The following is a 19,799-nucleotide window of genomic DNA, read 5'->3' as shown; positions in this document are numbered from 1 at the left end:
CAAAGACACACACACAAGCTACAAATACACACACTACAAATACACACACACACACACGCTACAAAGACACACACACACACGCTACAAATACACACACTACAAATACACACACACGCTACAAATACACACGCTACAAATACACACACACACGCTACAAAGACACACACACACACTACAAACACACACACACACACGCTACAAATACACACATACGCTACAAAGACACACACGCTACAAATACACACACTACAAATACACACACACACGCTAGAAAGACACACACACACACATTACAAATACACACACACACACGCTACAAAGACACACACACACAAAGACACACACACACACACACACACACACTACAAATACACACACACACACACACGCTACAAAGACACACACACAAGCTACAAAGACACACACACAAGCTACAAATACACACACACACGCTACAGACACACACACACACACACTACAAATACACACACACACACGCTACAAATACACACACACGCTACAAAGACACACACACGCTACAAAGACACACACACGCTACAAATACACACACTACAAATACACACACACACACACGCTACAAAGACACACACACACACACACGCTTCAAAGACACACACACACACACACTACAAATACACACACACACACGCTACAAATACACACACACGCTACAAAGACACACACACACTCTACAAATACACACACACACGCTACAAATACACACACACACTACAAATACACACACACACACGCTACAAAGACACACACAAACACACACACTACAAATACACACACACACACGCTACAAAGACACACACACACTACAAATACACACACACACACGCTACAAATACACACACACACACACTACAAATACACACACACACGCTACAAAGACACACACACACACACACTACAAGTACACACACACACACACTACAAATACACACACACACACACACACACACACACACACACACACACACACACACACACACACACACACACACTATTGTGTATTTATTTCTACTACTGATAGTATAATACAGAGCAAGGAAAAATTAAAACCTGGTACACACGTTCAATTATGATTGGCCAATCACTGTCCAATTTTACCACCTCCATGTAGTATGAGGGTCAGCTGATATTGAATACTATGAACAGATTGTGTAGGTAAACCCTTATACTACATGGAGGTTGTAAAATTGGTCTGTGATTGGCTAATTATAACTGAAAGTGTGTCCTGGGCTTAAAGCCTGGTACACCCATCCAATTTTGATCTGCTAATGATTGTCCAATTTTTCCACTTCCATGTACAGTAGTAAGAAAGTTTATCTTCCCATTCTGCTCACAGCATTCAAAGTCTTTTGGTCCTCATACTATATGAAGGTGGTAAAAATGGTCAGTGGTTGGCACCTTTAGGACTGGTTCAGCGATTGGGAGTGTTTGTGACAAGCTCTTGCAGGCTTTCAAGAAATCCTCGTGGTAGATCCCTGCGTGGCATCTCATCTCAAAAGCAACATAATGTTTTCAGAGGCGGTAAAGCTGGGAAACAAGGAAAGGGACCCGAACCGCTTCCCAAAAACCTTCAAAAGCTAGCATCTAAACGTTTGATCGTGGTGCCGATTGAAACTTCGGCAGAAGCCCATATAAACCAGGATGAGATACTGGCTGCTGTGGTAGACTAGTTTGTGTGTACTTATGGTGTGATGCATGTGCTGTGTGTGTGGGAAACCCGCCGGACACATGTGCCATTTTTTTATATATATATATTCTTCTATCTTTTGATATACTAATAACATTATGATATTTTAATCTTGAAGTTCTCTGTAACTGACTGACGTGTACCCATCCATCCTCTATCCTACTATTTGCTGTTTGACCCATATGAAACAGCCCTTATTTTCCTGTCTGTGTCCTTGTTAAAGGACAACTGAACTGAGAGGGATATGGAGGCTGTCATATTAATTTCATTTTAAACAATGCAGATTGCCTGGCTGTCTATTTGAATTTGCCACCTCCAGAAGCCCTTGGAATGCTTAGGAAGCGCTTATACTGCACGTTTGCACATGCGCAGTACGGAGTTGCCCATCTACGGAAGCACTTGGGAACACAAGTGCTTCCAAGGCCTTCCGAGGATCCCCAAAGGCGTACTCCACCAGTTGGTTGAACACCTGTAGCAGGAATGACAGCGCTGGACAAGGACACAGAGAGGACCAGAAAGGCTCTATAGGATCCAGAGCCTTCCCTCTACATAGGTGAGTATCTGCCTTTCTTCCCTGGAAGTCACTTCAGTATCACTTTAATAGTATAAAGGTAAGAAGTTAGGATCCTTATCAGGTTCAATTGCTGGATGGAAAGAGTCACTTACTGCCTTTTACTGGTGGCACAAGAGGATAAACAAGACAGCAGCAATACAAGGAGCAATACTAACCTGAGATTATCTCTCGAAATGTTTGTTCCTTGCTGTTTAGAATGATGGTTTAGGAAGGACAGCTGTACACAGATCAGCTATCTGCCGAGTGTTCTGTTGTACGGAAAAAAGAAGGACAACTTGGAGGTGCCCACTGAGGGCAAAACAGCAGCACTTACCAAGGATCTTCCAGCTTAGTTCATCACAGGAGATAGAGGCTACCCATGTTGTGGAACACATGTACGCATGCTACTTTTCTTGGACAAAGAAAATGTAGGGTGGGTCAGTAGCTTTACCAAGGGCCATTTTTATGCGAAGGCATTCCAGGCTATTGCCTGGAGTGCCATTAATCCTGGGGGGGGGGGGGCTGTACTAAGCTCCACCCCGAATGAAGACACATTTCTCAAATGAAGCCCCCCCCCCCCCCAAGATACTTTTGCCTTTTTCTGTCCCCCTCTGTGCCTCCTTCTGTCCCCCTATGCCTGCTGCTGTCCCTCTGCCTCCCCCCCCCCCCCCCCCCATCAGTGCCTCTGTGCCTGTCCCTCTCCTGCTCTCCCCCAGTTCAGTGTGTAAAGGCAGAGTATAAAGCAGCAGAAGTCCGTAGGAGTCCAGCAATGTGTCTGTGCGACCATCCTGTCTGTCTCCTGTTCCATCTAATGCTGGCACCTCACTCTCCTCATGTCGCGTGTAATCACGCTACTTTTGGTAGGAGATGCAGGGCACAAGGGCGAGTGTTGAGCAGAGAGGCGGAAGCAAAGCACTGTACTCTGGCTCTACACCCTGCATTTACACTGGCCTGGGGTAGTGCAATAAAATGCGGCAGGATCAGCGTGTTGTTTGCATCTGAGGGGCTCCCTGTATTATGTATGCACCCTATACCGGCACATGGTTTATATTCTCTAGTGTGGGTGGGTGTTTTTGCCTGGGGTGAAAAAAAAAGCTAGAAATGGCCCTGGCTTTACCCCTGTCCTTTTCATGCTAAATATAATCCCTGTACAGAGCACACACAACTTGGAGTTTGTTTCCATCCTGCGCGCATTCCATTGCCCTCCCTTACCCAGTCCGTGACTCTCATTACGGAAAGAAAAGAGCAACTCTTATTACGGCATCCTACCATAGCAATAGGGGATGTAGACCTTGCAATCACATCAGGACCCCTGAACCACAGTGTCCCACCAGGGGCCCTACTTCAGCCAGTGTTGTAGCTTCTTGCATACTATGCTGGTAATGGTCACCTCTATGTGTTTTGAATAGTGGTAATCATTAACAGACTGTTTCCCTTCCCTGCTTACACCTCTCTGATATTGTGGCCGTCCTTGGCAGGTTCTGGTGCTTCTTATCAGTGGTTACAGAGTGCGTCCAATGTAAAAACTTTCACAGTGGCCCATAGTTTCCTAGATATAGCACTGCTTCCTTCTCAGCTCTCGGCTGTACAGGGAACTGAAGACTCACACATAAGCAGCTGGCTTCAACTCATTGGGTTGCCAATACATACAATGCAGTCTACAGACATCTGACCTAATGGCAGCATGCAAACTAACATTTATATTGATGATACATTTCTTTGTATCAATCTCCTATGTTTCTGCCCCCATAACCTTCTTCTCAACTGCTTTAGAGTTTTCCTGGGTAGGAGTGGGGAGAGGTATGTGCTGCAGGAGCTAGCTAAGGATTCACAGAGAAGGGAAAGTGATGTTCAAGATAGGACAATGAATGGCTGGATGGAGAGGTTTTAAGGAAGCTGTACAAGGATTTTCGGTTAGATGTATGTTTTCAGCTGGGCCAGGATTTGGGAGGATGGGGGAACTGGAGATACTACAGATTCTGCTTCAAGTTTAGGGAGGATATGATGGTGTTGCAGAAGATAGGTCAGGCTTTGGACAGAGGGGGAGGCACATGTGCTTCAAGATTTGGATTAGGATTCTGGAGGATGGGGGGACTGCAGAAATGGGTTCAGGTTCTTAAAGGGAAGGGAGGGCCACACTGTCACTTTTGAGAAAGACTGGGCGGTATCTGTGACTTCTAATGCTAGGTACACACCATGCGTTTTCCCGCCTGATCCGCGGATCGTTCGGGATCGATACGATTATTTCCGACAAGCTCGATTCGGGTTTCGATCATTCCTGCCGTCGATTTGCATGTTAAGTATGCAAAATTGACGGCAGGAACGATCGAAACCCGAATCGAGCATGCGGGAAATAATCGAATCGATCCCGATCGACCTGCGAATCGAGCGGGAAAACGCATGGTGAGTACCCAGCTTAACAGAGATTGAGTGACATACTGTCACTTCTGAGACAGACCGGGGGCCATTTGTGACTTCTTACAGAGACTGGGGATCTACCTATTAAATTGGGGGACTGCTGGGAAAATTGGGAGCCACTGCTGAGAAAAATTAAGAGGACAATGCAACTCAGCTAAATCCCACCATTTCTGCCAGTGGCTACACATTGCAGAGAGCACAGCTTCTCCTCATCTGTCTATGGAGCATCAGATGAGATCCCTGAAGTTCTGAGAAGACTGAGCAACTGAAGGAACAAATGGCTTCCTGCCTACCAAACCTATCCACCCCACCAAAGACATACTCTCATCAGTGTGGTCTGCTTGCCCATCAAATGCAGAAAGATTATTATTAGAGGTTCTTTGTATTTCTATTATTCATGTAGAGCAGGGGTCCCCAAACGTTTTGGGTTGAGGGCCGGGTCAACATACTTCAGACTGCTGGGGGGCCAGAGTATACATAAAATGATGTAGAAGTCTTTGCGGGCCAGACAATGAAGCATACCCAGGTGACAACCTGCAGTCCAATTGAACAGCAGTGTCACCTGATGTGGTGTTTGATTGGAAACCTGCGAATTACTGCTTTCTGGCTTCCATGTGGATGGGTGGTGCCACCAGTGCTATTCTATATGCGGACAAACAATATTTAAAGATGTAGCTGACCGCATCTATAAATGATACATTTTGTGTTTGGGGGGCCGGTAAATAAGCTTCGGGGGGCCACATTCGGCCTTAGTTTGAGGGCCACTGCTGTAGAGAGTGAGTTGCTTTACAGGCAGAGCAGAAATCCCCTTTAATAGCGGAGAAGCTATCTATAACCACGCTGATGTCACATCATAAATAATGATTGCAGATGACCATGGATTCTGTATATTGCTTGACGTTTCTATGGTTATGATCTGAGGTTGGTCGGATGTTGCATAACATGTTTATTATTTTCCGTGTAACCTGTTTTATTTCTTCTGCCCTCAAACGCTGCACAGATTGTGTAGGTAGGAGACATGTCGGTGATGGATATAGGAGATAATGATGATGCCGGAGTTATGCGATCTAATTAGAGAAAGCTGAGAACATCTGCACATGCAGCACTTAACACTGACCCAAACAGAGGAGCAAAAACAAAAGCTGTGAAACGTCAGACTCTATATAATGAATGCCGAGCAGATGAGAGCCACGTATAATTCCTGCATAGCATATAGCAAGGTTCCTATGTGTTTACAGAGCACTATGTCACCACTGTATCCACAGAGCACTAAAAGGTAGCCATACATCTAGCGATGAATCTGATTAGAGAGAGATGTGTTAGCTGTCCATACACTGCAGGTCGATCTCCGATCTAATTCATGCTGGAACCGATCAGGAATTGGCCTTGTGATGCTGTCCCCCCTAATGTCAAATATGACACACCTCCCCTCCAGTGCACTATACTTTACTTGTCCGTGTCCACTGCTGGCTCCGGACTCCGCCCTCCATCCATACACGTGCCCCACATGGTTGCCAGAGTAACGTGGGAGTGTATATGACATCACACATGTGCCCATGTGTGTGCCTGCAACTACGTGGGGCGCGTGTATGGACGGAGCCCAGAGCCAGCAACGGAAACAGGCAGATAAAGTATAGTGCACCAGGGGGGGGGCACATTTGACATTAGGGGCACAGCGCAGGGGGTTTTGTCACGTTCTTTGATCGCCCCGATATCCCTCACTGTTACCGCCGCGTATTCGATCGACCACGACGGCCTGACATCATGCAGCATGTTTTATCAACATGCTCAGCCCGTAATTGGTCACAATGTTGATCGGACATGCACTTGGCAGCATTGATTTTCATTCGATAATATTTATGGAATCGCATGGTCGATCGGTCAAATAATGTAGTAACGGCCACGCTAGTGAAGTATCACGCTCGCAACACTTCACATCTAACGCAAGTGCCATGTAAGGAACGTGCGTACTTTCAATAGAAGCGCCTGTAACTTAGCACAGCACGCTACAGATCACTATGGCTCAGTGTGCGCATACTGTATTTAACTTGTGATGCTGGCTTTTAACTGGAGCAGCGCAAGTTAAGAAATCAACCCCTGTGTCACCACTGTATCTACAGAGCACTGCTACCACCATTTCTATTCCGGCTGTATGCAGAGAGCACTAAGTCATTACATCATATATAAAGCACTATGCCACTAGGGCATGCCCCTGGATTTTACATCAGTTTGGTGAATCAGGGCCAATGCCACCAATGCATGTATGTATAAGAGCACTATGTCACTGTCATGTGTCTACAGGGTAGTATTTTCCTGCAGTAAGTATAGAGCACTATGGGCTTTATTCACTAAGACAACTAGCATGCCATATCAGAGTTAACACGCCTTATCAGGGTTAACACATCTTATCAGAGTTAACATGCCTTATCAGAGTAGCATAGCGAGCGCTACAAACGTATGCCTGCTAAGTTCGTAGCACTCACTATGCTACTCTGATAAAGCATGTTAACTATGATAAGGCGTGTTGACTCTGATAAGGTGTGTCAACTCTGATAAGGCATGCTACTTGTCTCAGTGAATCAACCCCTATGTCACCGCAAGAGTGCTATCCACTGCACCAACGTGCCACCCAGCTGCACCATTTGCATAGAACACGCTGGATCACTTGTGTTCATACCAGTAAAACTGCTGTGCACAGTATGCCCCTATGTCACCGCTGTATCTATGGAGTACCATGTTACCACTTTATGTACCACAAAATACCCAAGCAGCTCGGGGTGACCCAAAACCACTGGGAAAGTATATGGGACTAAAAGAGACAGAAAAGCCCACCTACCGAAAAAAAAACCAACACTCAGTGTAGTTTGCCTTCTTAAAACAGAAGGTATTTGCGATAAATCAGCTGTAAGTGAGCAACTGTGGTCTCCCACAATGCATCACTCCTGAATATGCAAATGATCTCTTTATGCCTCTGAAGCCAGGCTTACATCTAGAGCTGCTGTTGTACAGCAAGTCTATAGCTTGTAAAATTGACAGAGCCACATCAACCCAACATGCAGAGAGCCTATTTTGGACCGTTGGTCCTCCTTAGTGCATGGCAGGGATTGATATGGCTCTATGGGATAGGGCTTGGACCAGTACAACAGAATGCCCAAGCAGCTCAGTGTGACCCAGAACCAGTAGGAAAGTATAGGGGACTAAAACAGACTATGAAGGGACCTTTATGTTACCACTATGTCACTACACTGTGAATACAGAGCACTATGTACCTGCTGTGTGTACAGAGAACTTTGTCAACATTGTGTGAAGAATTCTGAAGTATCTCAGAGTGGTAGGAAGGTGCGTAAGAGCAAACAGAAGAAAAAAAACATGAAAATATTTCAAATGCTTAGAAAAGCTGCAGGTGGTATTCTGAAGCAGTCTGAGAAGCCAGTCTATGAACAAGCCTGACATGGCAGATTTTAATGGGTGAACTAAGCTTATAGTCAGAGTGTTCACACATAGAAGCATAACAAAATGTCCAACATGGGAGGCTTGTTCACACAAACACATACCTTCCAACTTTTTGAGATAAGAACGATACAGTTTAAGACACGCCCCCTGCCACACCTCTAACCACACCCCTCATCATGCATACCACAAAGAATTCAGAATCACAGGATGTAGTTTTAGCATTAATACTTTACTAGTCTTCTATCATAATTAGTTTTTGTTCATTTTAAAGTGGATCCGAGATGAAAAACTAACTATGACAAGTAACTTGTCTATATATCTTATCTAAAGTTTAGATAGTTTACACAGCATATCTAGCTGCAAACAACTTCATGTTTATTTATTCCTGTGATACAATGACAGCGGCCATGTTTTCTTTGTCACATTACACACAGGCAAGCTGCAACTGCATCTCCAGCCCTCAGCTCACTCCCCTCTCCTGCTCCCTCCTCCCCTCTGCCTCTGAAATCTCTGGCTAGTAACCTTCCCCTCCTCCTGCCCAGACTGAGCTCCTACAAGCCCTTGCTACAGTGCCAAGGCACTTTGAGCTGTGGGCGAGGCTTGTTTAGTTTATAGGGAATTAGAGTATTAAAACTTAGTTATAATTTAGGCCACTGTGGGGGTCATATCCCTGTAGGAAGTGATGTCATAGCTTAGAACACAGTGATGGTATAGTCCAGGTCAGCACAGCTTCAGGATAGCCAACATGGTCATGCAAAAGAAGGGAGGGTGAAGGCTTGGCCGACCAGTAAACAGGGGCACCCAATACACTTGCAGTGCAGATTGGCAAACAAACCTGCATTGGCTTGGGATTCATGGTTTGGCAGAGGGTGGGGTTTAGAGTGCCAGAATGTCTGTGTAAATAAGCTCTTGAGATATAGATCCAGTCCTGATGGAGACACAAGTTACTTCAAGGAAGTCCTACCATTGTGGAAGAGCAGTAGCACAAACTGCAGCAGGGTAATCTCATCACTGAAATATCTGAACACTATATATAAAGCTAGTGGGCTACTTGTAACATCACCACACAGATGACGCCATGGAAGCCCCTCTACTACTTCCGTTTATCAATATACAGAAGTGCATGGAAATCTCACCATTGTGTAAGAGGAGGCAGCACAATGTACTGAATGTAAATCTCAATGTTGTGGGAGGGGCAGAGACACAACCTACTGAAGGGAAATCTCAATGTTGTGGGAGGGGCAGAGACACAGCCTACTGAACGGAAATCTCACCACTGTGGGAGGGGCAGAGACAAGAGGTAGTGAAGGAAAATCTCTCACTGTGGGAGGGGCAGAGACACAAGGTAGTGAAGGGAAATCTCTCACTGTGGGAGGGACAGAGAAAAAAAATAGTGAAGGGAAATCTCACCACTGTGGGAGGGGCAGAGACAAGAGGTAGTGAAGGGAAATTTCACCACTGAGGGAGGGGGTGACACCAGGTAGTGAAGGGAAATCTCACCACTGAGGGAGGGGCAGAACACAACCTACTAAAAGGAAATCTCTCCACTGGGGGAGGGACAGAGACACAAGGTAGTGAAGGGAAATCTCTACACTATGGGAGGGGCAGAGGCACAGCCTACTGAAGGGAAATCTCTCCACCATGGGAGGGACAGAACACAACTTACTAAAAGGAAATCTCTCCACTGGGGGAGGGACAGAGACACAAGGTAGTGAAGAGAAATCTCTACACTATGGGAGGGGCAGAGGCACAGCCTAATGAAGGAAAATCTCACCACAGTGGAAGGGGCAGAGACAATGCCTACTGAAGGGAAATCTCACCACTGTGGGAGGAGCAGAGACACAACCTACTAAAAGGAAATCTCTCCACTGTGGGAGGGGCAGAGGCACAACCTACTAAAAGGAAATCTCTCCACTGTGGGAGGGGCAGAGACACAACCTACTAAAAGGAAATCTCACCACTGTGGGAGGGGCAGAGACACAAACTACTGAAGGGAAATCTCTCCACTGTGGGAGGGGCAGAGACACAACATACTGAAGGGAAATCTCTCCACTGTGGGAGGGGCAGAGACACAGCCTACTGAAGGGAAATCTCACCACTGTGGGAGGGGCAGAGACACAAACTACTGAAGGGAAATCTCACCCTTGTGGGAGGGGCAGACACCAGGTAGTGAAGGGAAATCTAACCACTGTGGGAGGGGCAGAGACACAACCTACTAAAATGAAATCTCACCACTGTGAGAAGGGCAAAGACACAACCTACTGCAGGAAAATGTCAAAATTAGGACAGAGCAGAATATAGCACCTGCAGTAGGGAGGTCTCCCTATTGTGGTTGGGTGAAGATACAAACTACAGACTCGTGCACATATGTAAGGCATGGCCGGACCACGTCTGACAGATGCATTGTTAGCTTGAAGGCTAACGACATGCTTTGTTCCTATGGAAGGGGTTGATACCATTTGGCGGGTGGGGTTAGGTAAATGGAGAGGACAATGCTCTCTGCCATCAGTCAGCCTGGCAGATCACTGACAGGAGTGGGGAAGAGGCCTCGGGGGCTGATGTACACACGCTGGATTCTAACGATTGTATGGCGCTTAATATAGGGACATTTTATCAATGTGGAAGGAGCAGTGGTAACATGTATACCACTGAACAATATATGAAGCTATTAGAGAACTAAAGCCTCCAACTAAAGAAGTAAAACATGTTATGATTTGGGCAGAGAGGTGAACGGACTGCTGAGTTGACATATAGCTTTACGTTTGCGCAAATGATCATCACAGCATTGTGAGAAACTGATGGTCTACAAGTTTACATACAGTATAATTAAAGGACAACTGAAGTGAGCGGTATATGGAGGCTGCCATATGTATTTCCCTTTAAACAATACCAGTTGCCTGGCAGCCCTGATGGTCTATTTGGCTGCAGTAGTATCTGAATAACACGAGAAACAAGCATGCAGCTAATCTTGTCAGATTTGACAATAATGTCAGAAACACCTGATCTGCTGCATGCTTGTTCAGGGTCTATGGCTAAAAATATTAGAGGCAGAGGATCAGCAGGGCTGCCAGGCAACTGGTATTGCTAAAAAGGAAATAAATATGGCAGCCTCCATATCCCTCTCGCTTCCGTTGTCCTTTGAAGGCCTTGGAAAATTTGGGCGCAGGGTGAAGCTGAAAAACGTCTCACCCTGCTCCAGCAAAAGTCCTGGTGCCGTTCATTACTATTCCCCCTGCAGGCCGCCATGGACTCAGGGGAAAGAGATCATTAAGAATAACGCTATTTTTATAGTAATTTGTCTTTTGATGTCACACACATTACTGTCTGAGCACCTCTATAGCTGTAATTCACATTTCGGCTTATGATGCGCCCACATTTCCTGCGCTGTTTTTGCCAGTCTCGGGGTTACAAGTACCCTCCATGCATAGGTGTAAGTGATGAAGAATAATGGGTAGGAAATGCAAATAAATTGGCTTTCTTAGGATTTAGGCTGCGTTGTGATAAGATCGTAACAAAGGCAAAAAGTCACATCATGTGCGGTGGGGCCATACAGTGAGGCATACAATACAATGAAAGTATGCCTGACTGTAAATGCAGTGCATGCTGTGTGCTGCCCCAACGGAACGCAATGCACCACAATCAGTGTGATTGCCCCATAGAAATAACATTGCATTGCAATATTGTCTGTTGAGATGCAACGCAACAGACATAGGCGTTGATTCACTAAACTGTGCTATGACAAATAGCACGCCTTATCAGAGATTGCACGTCTTATCAGAGATAACATTTATCAGAGACAACAGTTAATTAATAATGTAAAACTATGTATTTGTATATGAAAAATGCTTTTGGGTGTAGTTTTACTATTTGGCCACAAGATGGCCACAGTAACCTTTTGTGCATGCGACCTGTAAGCGTAGGAAGTACGCTTACAGGAAGTACAATGAGGCTGGGAAACTTTTTTTTTTCACAATGATCACGCTGCTTCTCATAGAAGCAGACGATCATTGCTGGGGGGCTGAGATCAACGAACAGGAGCGTTTTTCCCGGACAAGCGGCCAGCGGCGTGCACGAGAGCGCGCACACGAGCGAGCGGGAGCGCGGACAGCAGCGGCGGTGCGTATATCTACGCTCCTGGTGGGTAAAGGGTGTTAAAAAGAGCGTAGATATACGCACCTGTGGTGGTAAAGTGGTTAATGTTCTATAGAGGCTATATCATATGACAAATATTTACGCTTCTCTCCTGGCGGTCTGAAATACTTGAGCTGTAGCCACTAGGGTGCACTCTATAGGCAGTAGCAGTGTTAGGGAGTCTTGCCCAAGGACTCCTTACTGAATGGTGCTGGCTAACTGAATAGGAAGAGCCAAGAGTCAAACTCAGGTCACTCGTGTCAGAGGCAGAGCCCTTAAAGAGGAGCTGTCAGCCAAACTATCTTAGAAAAAAACCCACATAGATAAATACATGCTCTACTTATATAACATATGTATTGAACTGTCCACGTTTTGATTTTATTGATTTTTCTACAGTAAAAAAAGAGAATATCCTTCTTAGCATTTCCCATTTTAAGTGTGGCTATTTTGAAGCTAATCCTGATGTCATTTCCCCCCTTACTCTCTTCTGCCTGATTGTGTATGCATTGCCCGCCCTCCACTATAGAAAGTGCATTGTCTCAGCATGAGAAAAACTGACCAATCAGAGAGTAACAGAGGTGTGGGAGGGAAAAACAGGAGGGAAAAGAGGCTTCAGCCAATCAGGCTGCATTAATTAAGTTTGAGGGGGAAATAGAGAAGCAAGGACAACCCAGCATGCCCTGCAACTTCCTTTTTGCGTACCAAATTTTGTGTGTACCAAATAAGAGTCAGGTAAACTGGGGAATGATCATTTATCAACAAGAAAAATAATAGTGATTTTAATTTTTGAATTGCCTGGTTAGCATCCTTATTACTTTACCAGATAAAAACAAAGAATTGATTTTATGCCCGACAGTTACACTTTAACAATGACACTATCCAGCCACAGTGCTGTAGGGGGCGAGTTGGAGAATCATGATGATGGATTGTCAGAAATCTTATGGATTTGATGTTGTCACAGCTGCTGAATGATATAGTAATATGTATGGATAGTTACAGCACTATATAGGCGAAAAGCAACCTCTTTATTACCAGCGGGGGCAAAACACGGTTTCATCACCTGTGCAACTGTGTCCAATGCCTTTTGAGGGCAAAAAAATCCTTTGTGACCTCACTAGTTCTCTTTCCTAGAGCCCCTCAATTATAATATTATCACACACGGATTGTCACTTCATTACATAAAAATATAGGCATTTATGACGTGTTATCACCATTATGCTGTCCAAATAGTCATTACACAAGAATAAATCATCTACTAAAGCAAGGAGAGGCACATTAAGTGCAGTAACCCATGGCAACTAAGCACCACCTTCCATTGTCATGGCGACCGTGAACTGATGAGAGGTGAAATGTGATTGGATGCAAGGAGCAGTTCTGGATGGTACTGGGGAGAATATGGCTGCCGCTGTAGAGGTGTTGGAAGTGGTTGACATCAGTGTTACTGGTATGCGTGGCCAGGGTGCTGAGCATTTGGGTGCTCCCATGGTTCAGCCTATCATACAGGCCAGAATGGCCATTGTTGCCCTGTATAAGGACAGCCGAGCAATTCACAGCACTCCCTCATCCACCAGAGATGCCTTCACTACAGAACGTGACAACACTCCAGCAATAAATTATTATGCACAGTGACTTCTGGCTCAGGAAGTCCCAATCTCTGCCCGATGATGGGAGACATACGCTGCCTCCCTCTTGTGCACATATCCATCCCGGTTGGTTGGGGGGGGGGGGGAATATTCTGCAGAGCCGGTTTGTCCACACTTATTAATGATCCCACACCTGCGAGTTGTGTCTGGACGGAATGCAATGGTGACACTCCTATAGATCTTCGTTTGACTGGACTGATGGGAAGATGGGGGTGGGAGATGCGGGGGGTGCGCTCATTTATTCATGTCATGAGAGGCGAATGGGTGATTGTGCATTGTGGATGCTGTGCGGTTGCCGATGGAGATGAGGATGGAGCGATGATGACGGTGATGATGGCGAAGATGTAGCGATCTCGGTTACACAGCATACCTTCTCTGACTCCTCGATTTTCTCTGCGGGCAGAGAGCAGCCTATGGAGGCGACTATCCGTGACAAATATCCATAGAGCCAGCAGGCAGTGAAAGGTCCTCTTGTTGTCCTCTGAGCCGCAGCTCCTCCGCCGGTCCCTGTATGCTTCCCTCTCTCTTTCTCGTTCCTCTCCGTCTCTTGTTTTGTTTCTCTTTTTCTGTCTCTCCCTTTCTCCCTGGCGCTCTCTCTGTCTCTCCCCTCCTCTCAGCTGGGAACATAGGCAGCCTGAAATCCGGCAGAGAATAGGTGCTACTAGCCAATCATCCCCTTATGGCTGCTCGGGTACCCCGTTCACATTGGCTGCAGCCTCCGCTCAGCCCACCAATGGAGTGACAGAGTCTCAGCTGCCAAAGCCTGCTTCAATGGAGGAAGCATCAGAATTCCCCTGTACATCTCTCTGCAGCCTGTTCCCCCATCACCGCCTGGAAATCTGTGAATAACCCTCGTGCTGCAATGGCCAGGAATTCACCAATAATTAAGTCGGGAGGAGGGCGACAGACAAGGGGGAGCCCTGGGGAGATGGTGGACAAGGAATGGTTAATGAAGGCAGGAAGGGAGGGCTGGAGAGCTCTATAATGCGGCGAGCTGTATAGATACACACAACCTTTACTACTAACGTGAAAGCCAAAAAATCACATGCTTATTCCACCCAGGTCATTTGGGCTAAGAATAGACTAATCACCCCATTTCCATCACAATGTGAGTAACAGCGCTACTGCGATGCGTCTGTCCCCATTCGGAGGACCCCAGAAGGGGGAGGTAACGGAACTCTCAGCTTATCTCTCCTTTCACTTCTCCCATCAGTGTCCACAACACCGAAAGCAGCACTGCGCCATTCTCAGGCGTCTGTTCCCGGCATTTCCGGGTGTGGAGAAATGAACGTATATTGAATGGTAAACACACATCCAGCATGGTTGTCCGAGACCTTCTCCGCATCTCCCAGAGGGATCCTAATGTGCTCATAATTGTTCTCTCAATGTTCCCAACGCAGAAAGCTATACAATTAGATCCTGACCAGTGACCCCCTTGAAGCACACCTATAGGCAAGGAGTATTCCATCATTGGGTATAAATACTTGGCAAACATTGCTTTGTGTGTTTTAATTTACTAAAATGCTTACTCATTTTTTTTAACTATGTGCTTTTTAATTTTTAATTTCACAATTTACTTAAACAGGCTGGGACAAGTTCAAGTACCTCCTGAGCCCAACATAGGAACCTCCGAAAGTACATATACTGCACACTGAGAACCTAGGTTCTAGAGAACTTTGCCGCTTAAGGATCAGAGACTGCTGGTACGAAAAATGGATCCCAACGTCGTCACGCCGACTGGATTTGCCGATACCACCGATCGCACCTCTCTTCCATCACTGAAGCTCACTTGCTCTCCCGTCGCTATGACGGCAGAGCTCTGTGAGTCAGTCAGGAGCCGATTTCATTGGCTCCTGACCCTATGATCAAGGAGATACCGACGATAGAGCGAGGGGGCTGCAGTGGTGAGAGAGTGGTCCTACCCACGGTAGCACGTGCGGTGGGGAAGTTGAAATCTATGCCCTGGCAGGGATAGCAACTCCCAAACAGGGCTTAGATTTCAAGTAGAGCTGTACGCAAGTGGTTAACAGGGAACCTAAAGCAAAACAAAAGAAAACAGTTTAGCTTACCTGGGGTTTCTACCAGCCCCTGCAGCCGTCCTGTGCTTGCGCCGTCACTGTGCGATGCTCCAGTCCCCCACATCACCCTTATTTCAGCCAGGTGAGGTGACAGCCACTGTGCATGCGTGGCCCAGGTCGAGCGAATCCTCGATCACACTCCCATAGCGTTCTGTCCATGCACAGTAGAGATTTTCTCTTACCGCACATGCACGGAGCGCTTGCGTCTGCCGGAGCCCGAACAGGAGGCACATGGACAGAGGCTACGCATCGAGATGAAAGAGTGGTGCTGCGGATGACAGGAACGTCGCACAGTGATGGCATGGGGACAGCGCAGATGCTGGGGGCTGGTAGAATCCCCAGGTAAGTTAAACTGTTTTATGTTTTTTGTTTTGCTTTAAGTTCCCTTTAAAGGTGCCCCACTGTGAAAAAAAAAATGAAATACATACAGTATGAAAAGGACATTTCTCCCAGAGTAAAAATGTACTGTAATCACTTTTTTCCCTATGTTGCTGTCACTTGCAGTAGGTAGTAAAAAGCTGACATATTTTGGACCAGTCCATCATGGGAGATTCTCAATATTTCCTTTACAGAATGTCAGCCAGCTGCCCTACTTGTTTGCACACAATTTTGTCAGTTGGACTGAGAAACTGCAGTTCAATAAGTACTTTTTTAAATAAATAAATGAGAATCCCCCATGAGGAGGTGGACTACCGTAGTTAAAAAGCTGTCAGATTTTCAATGCCTACAGTAATTGGTTCAAACTCGGATCCCAAAAACGGTAGGCGATTCACATTTTTTAGTGCTTCCATTCTGTGAATCTGGTTTGGGCTAACGTAGCCGAAATGCTGCATGCAGCACGTTTTCGATTAATACAGAAAATGATCCTATAGGATTACATTGTTAAAGGGAAGATCCGAGGTGTAAAAAAAAAATCTACTTACCTGGGGCTTCCTCCAGCCCCTGGCAGCCGTCCTGAGCCCTAGCCACAGCTCCGCTCCGCTCAGGATGGCTGCCAGGGGCTTGAGGATGCCCCAGGTAAGTAGATTTTCTTTTTTTATCATTTTGCTCAGACCTCCCCTTTAAAGTGCTTTGCTGATCCTCGGCAAGGCACTGATCAACGGCAAAGCACTAAAACGCTCCTGAAAAGCGTCCCCCTGTAAACTAGCCCAAAGTGACAGCAACTTAGGAAAAAAGAAATGTATAGTGCAGTTTACAATTGTTTTGCAATGGCAATACCTTGGCAAAACACAACTGATATCCTGTCAGAAATGGGAAATTATTCCTTACATGGCCCTAGCATGATGCCTTGTGGCACTTCACTAGAACTTACGGTACACAATAATAATTTTGATGTAAGATATTTGTATGAAGTTTATGTGTGACTGTAATTAAGGATAAATCATGTCACACTGTGTACAAAGGGTTGCTAGGTTACTCCCTCCTGAGCATTTGGTGCTGGTGAAATTGTTTTTGGAATTTAACAACTTCCAATTTCATTTACAGATACATTATAGATATTATAAGGTGTATAATGTGAGATGAAACTGCATCTGTGGGTCCAAAAATGATATTACCTCCTTGAAAATATGTGTCATTATATCACATCTTAAAATAATAGGTTTCCCTCTCCTCCATGGAACGCACCTTTCCACCAGCGAGTGCTCAATCCCCTCCTGCCGCTGAGTGAGGAGATGACGACTTCAGGTGGAGTGCACTCTAAGTGAGGTTGGCCAGTCTCCGGCTGCACATTTCTCTCTGTGGGACATCAGTCCATCTATGGCCTCCTTCGTATAGTCAGAATCTTCTGCAGTGCTCCATATAGTTGATGTTATTCAGAATACTACAACAAAAACACAAAAACAACCAATCATGTTGCTGTTTAGTTGAGGCTTCAATTAGGCCATATGTGTCAAACTCTGTCCCACGGGCCAAATCTGGCCCACAGAGTTCTGACTTTACAAACAAACAACACAAACACAGAACATTTATATCGCGCTTTTCTCCTGGCGGACTCAAAGCGCCAGAGCTGCAGCCACTAGGACGCGCTCTATAGGCAGTAGCAGTGTTAGGGAGACTTGCCCAAGGTCTCCTAGTGAATAGGTGCTGGCTTACTGAACATGCAGAGCCGAGATTTGAACCCAGATCTCCTGTGTCAGAGGCAGAGCCCTTAACCATTACACTATCCAGCCAGTGCTAGTTCCACCAGGAAAGCTATATTGGAGGGGAAATCCTAGATCACCAGGAAAGCCATATGGGGAGGTGAGGGAGCGCACTACACACCAGGGAACTGTATAGGGGAGGCAGGGGGCCACTAGACACAAAAGAAATGTATAGGAGAGGGAGGAGGCATTACACACCAGGGAACTATATAGAGGAGGGATGGGGCCACTAGACACCAGGGAACTGTATAGGAGAGGGGGGACCACTAGACACCAGGGAACTCTATGGGAGGAGGGTTGGCATTAGACACCAGGGAGCTGTATAGGGGAGGGAGGGGGCATCAGACACTAGGGAACTTTACAAGGGAGAGAGGTGGCCATTAGACATTGAGGTTGGCCTGCAACTTGGCCCCAGTGCTCAGTTTCGCCCCACTTTGTATTTCGGTTTGTCACTCCTTAATTAGGAGTTTTGATTGCTTCCTAACTGCAACATACACAGTACAAAAACAAAAACCTTTTCCATAGCCATCAATGAATTGGCTCTACAAAGAGAAGAGAAAATGAGAAGAATGACCATAGGAGCTTTTGAAGGCCATCTCATTATTTCCTCTCATTGTGAATTGCACAGTGCCATATATATTAAACAGTTCAGACAGGTTCTATACACAGTCCTCAGAGATGGAGGAAGGGCCCGTTGGCCTGTGTTTGGCCGCAGCAACTGGGGGGTCCAAGTGAAGATATCCCTCCCTACTTCAGTAAATACCCCTCAGACTAGCACTTGATGAGTCCTGTTTGGGTTGGAAGATACTGGAGACAAATGACTTATCCCTCCCACAGCCCTCCTTTATTATCAGTTACTGTCATTAATTGGCAGGTAATTGTCTGGACAATAGTCAGGGGACCCTTCCCCCCCATGCAGATGGCCACTATTGTCCATCAGAGTGTATATTGTCATTCTGACACTTGTCTGATTGTTTCATGTAACAGTGATTAGCAAGCCATTGATAAGCTGATGAACTCTGACCCTTAGCTGATTGCAGTGACCTCTACACACTTCTCATTACTTTCTCCAGCCCAGCCCCCCCATGCTTCCCTCCAAGGATCTACAGGTGGGGGTGGTAGATACACCACATGGCTAGTGTTCACTAATGACTCCGCCATATGAATGAACATGACAATCCCGTCTGTCTGATAGAGTGGATGGTTACGGAGCAATATACGCTGATCAGCAATAAAATAAAAGCCACTGATGAGCGAAGTGAAACACATTGATTATCTGATTACAAAGGCATCTGTCAAGGAGTGGGATAGATTAGGTGGCTCTCCAATGTGATGTGTAGGGAGCAGAGAGTGTAATCCGAGTGACTTTGAGAAGGGTCAGATTTTGATGGCAATTTGAATGGACCAGAGTGTCTCCAGGTCTTATGGGATGCTTCCAGTGTACAGTGCTCAGTACAGTATTCAGATGTGGTCCAAAGAAGGAGAACTGGTGAATTGAGTCTGTATTTGTAATAATAGCCCCTATTCATTTGGGCACCTGCTGTTGCCAAAGTTGAAATATCAGTAATGCAATATTACTGATATTCTGCTATTGGCTTCCATGACATACAGTATACGCCACACTAACACCCCCATCTGTGCATAATAGTAACCCCC

General features: G+C 45.9%; 1 protein-coding gene across 2 annotated transcripts in view; it reads right to left on the bottom strand.

Annotated features, from left to right (window-relative positions):
* DAG1 (dystroglycan 1) overlaps positions 1–19,799 on the bottom strand; it is a 165,525-nt gene that overhangs the window by 141,789 nt on the left and 3,937 nt on the right. Inside the window, exon 2 of one of the 2 annotated variants that reach the window (XM_068252902.1) lies at positions 17,629–17,824. The gene's annotated coding sequence lies outside the window, so the exon portion shown is untranslated. Of the gene's footprint in view, positions 1–14,294; positions 14,538–17,628; positions 17,825–19,799 lie in introns of those variants that run through there. The other variant, XM_068252903.1, reaches the window with a different exon arrangement.

Source organism: Hyperolius riggenbachi, chromosome 9, assembly GCF_040937935.1.
Source record: "Hyperolius riggenbachi isolate aHypRig1 chromosome 9, aHypRig1.pri, whole genome shotgun sequence".
In the NCBI taxonomy this organism is placed as follows: domain Eukaryota; kingdom Metazoa; phylum Chordata; class Amphibia; order Anura; family Hyperoliidae; genus Hyperolius; species Hyperolius riggenbachi.
Note: the sequence above shows the minus strand (reverse complement) of the source record. Positions and strands in the feature narration are given on the sequence as shown.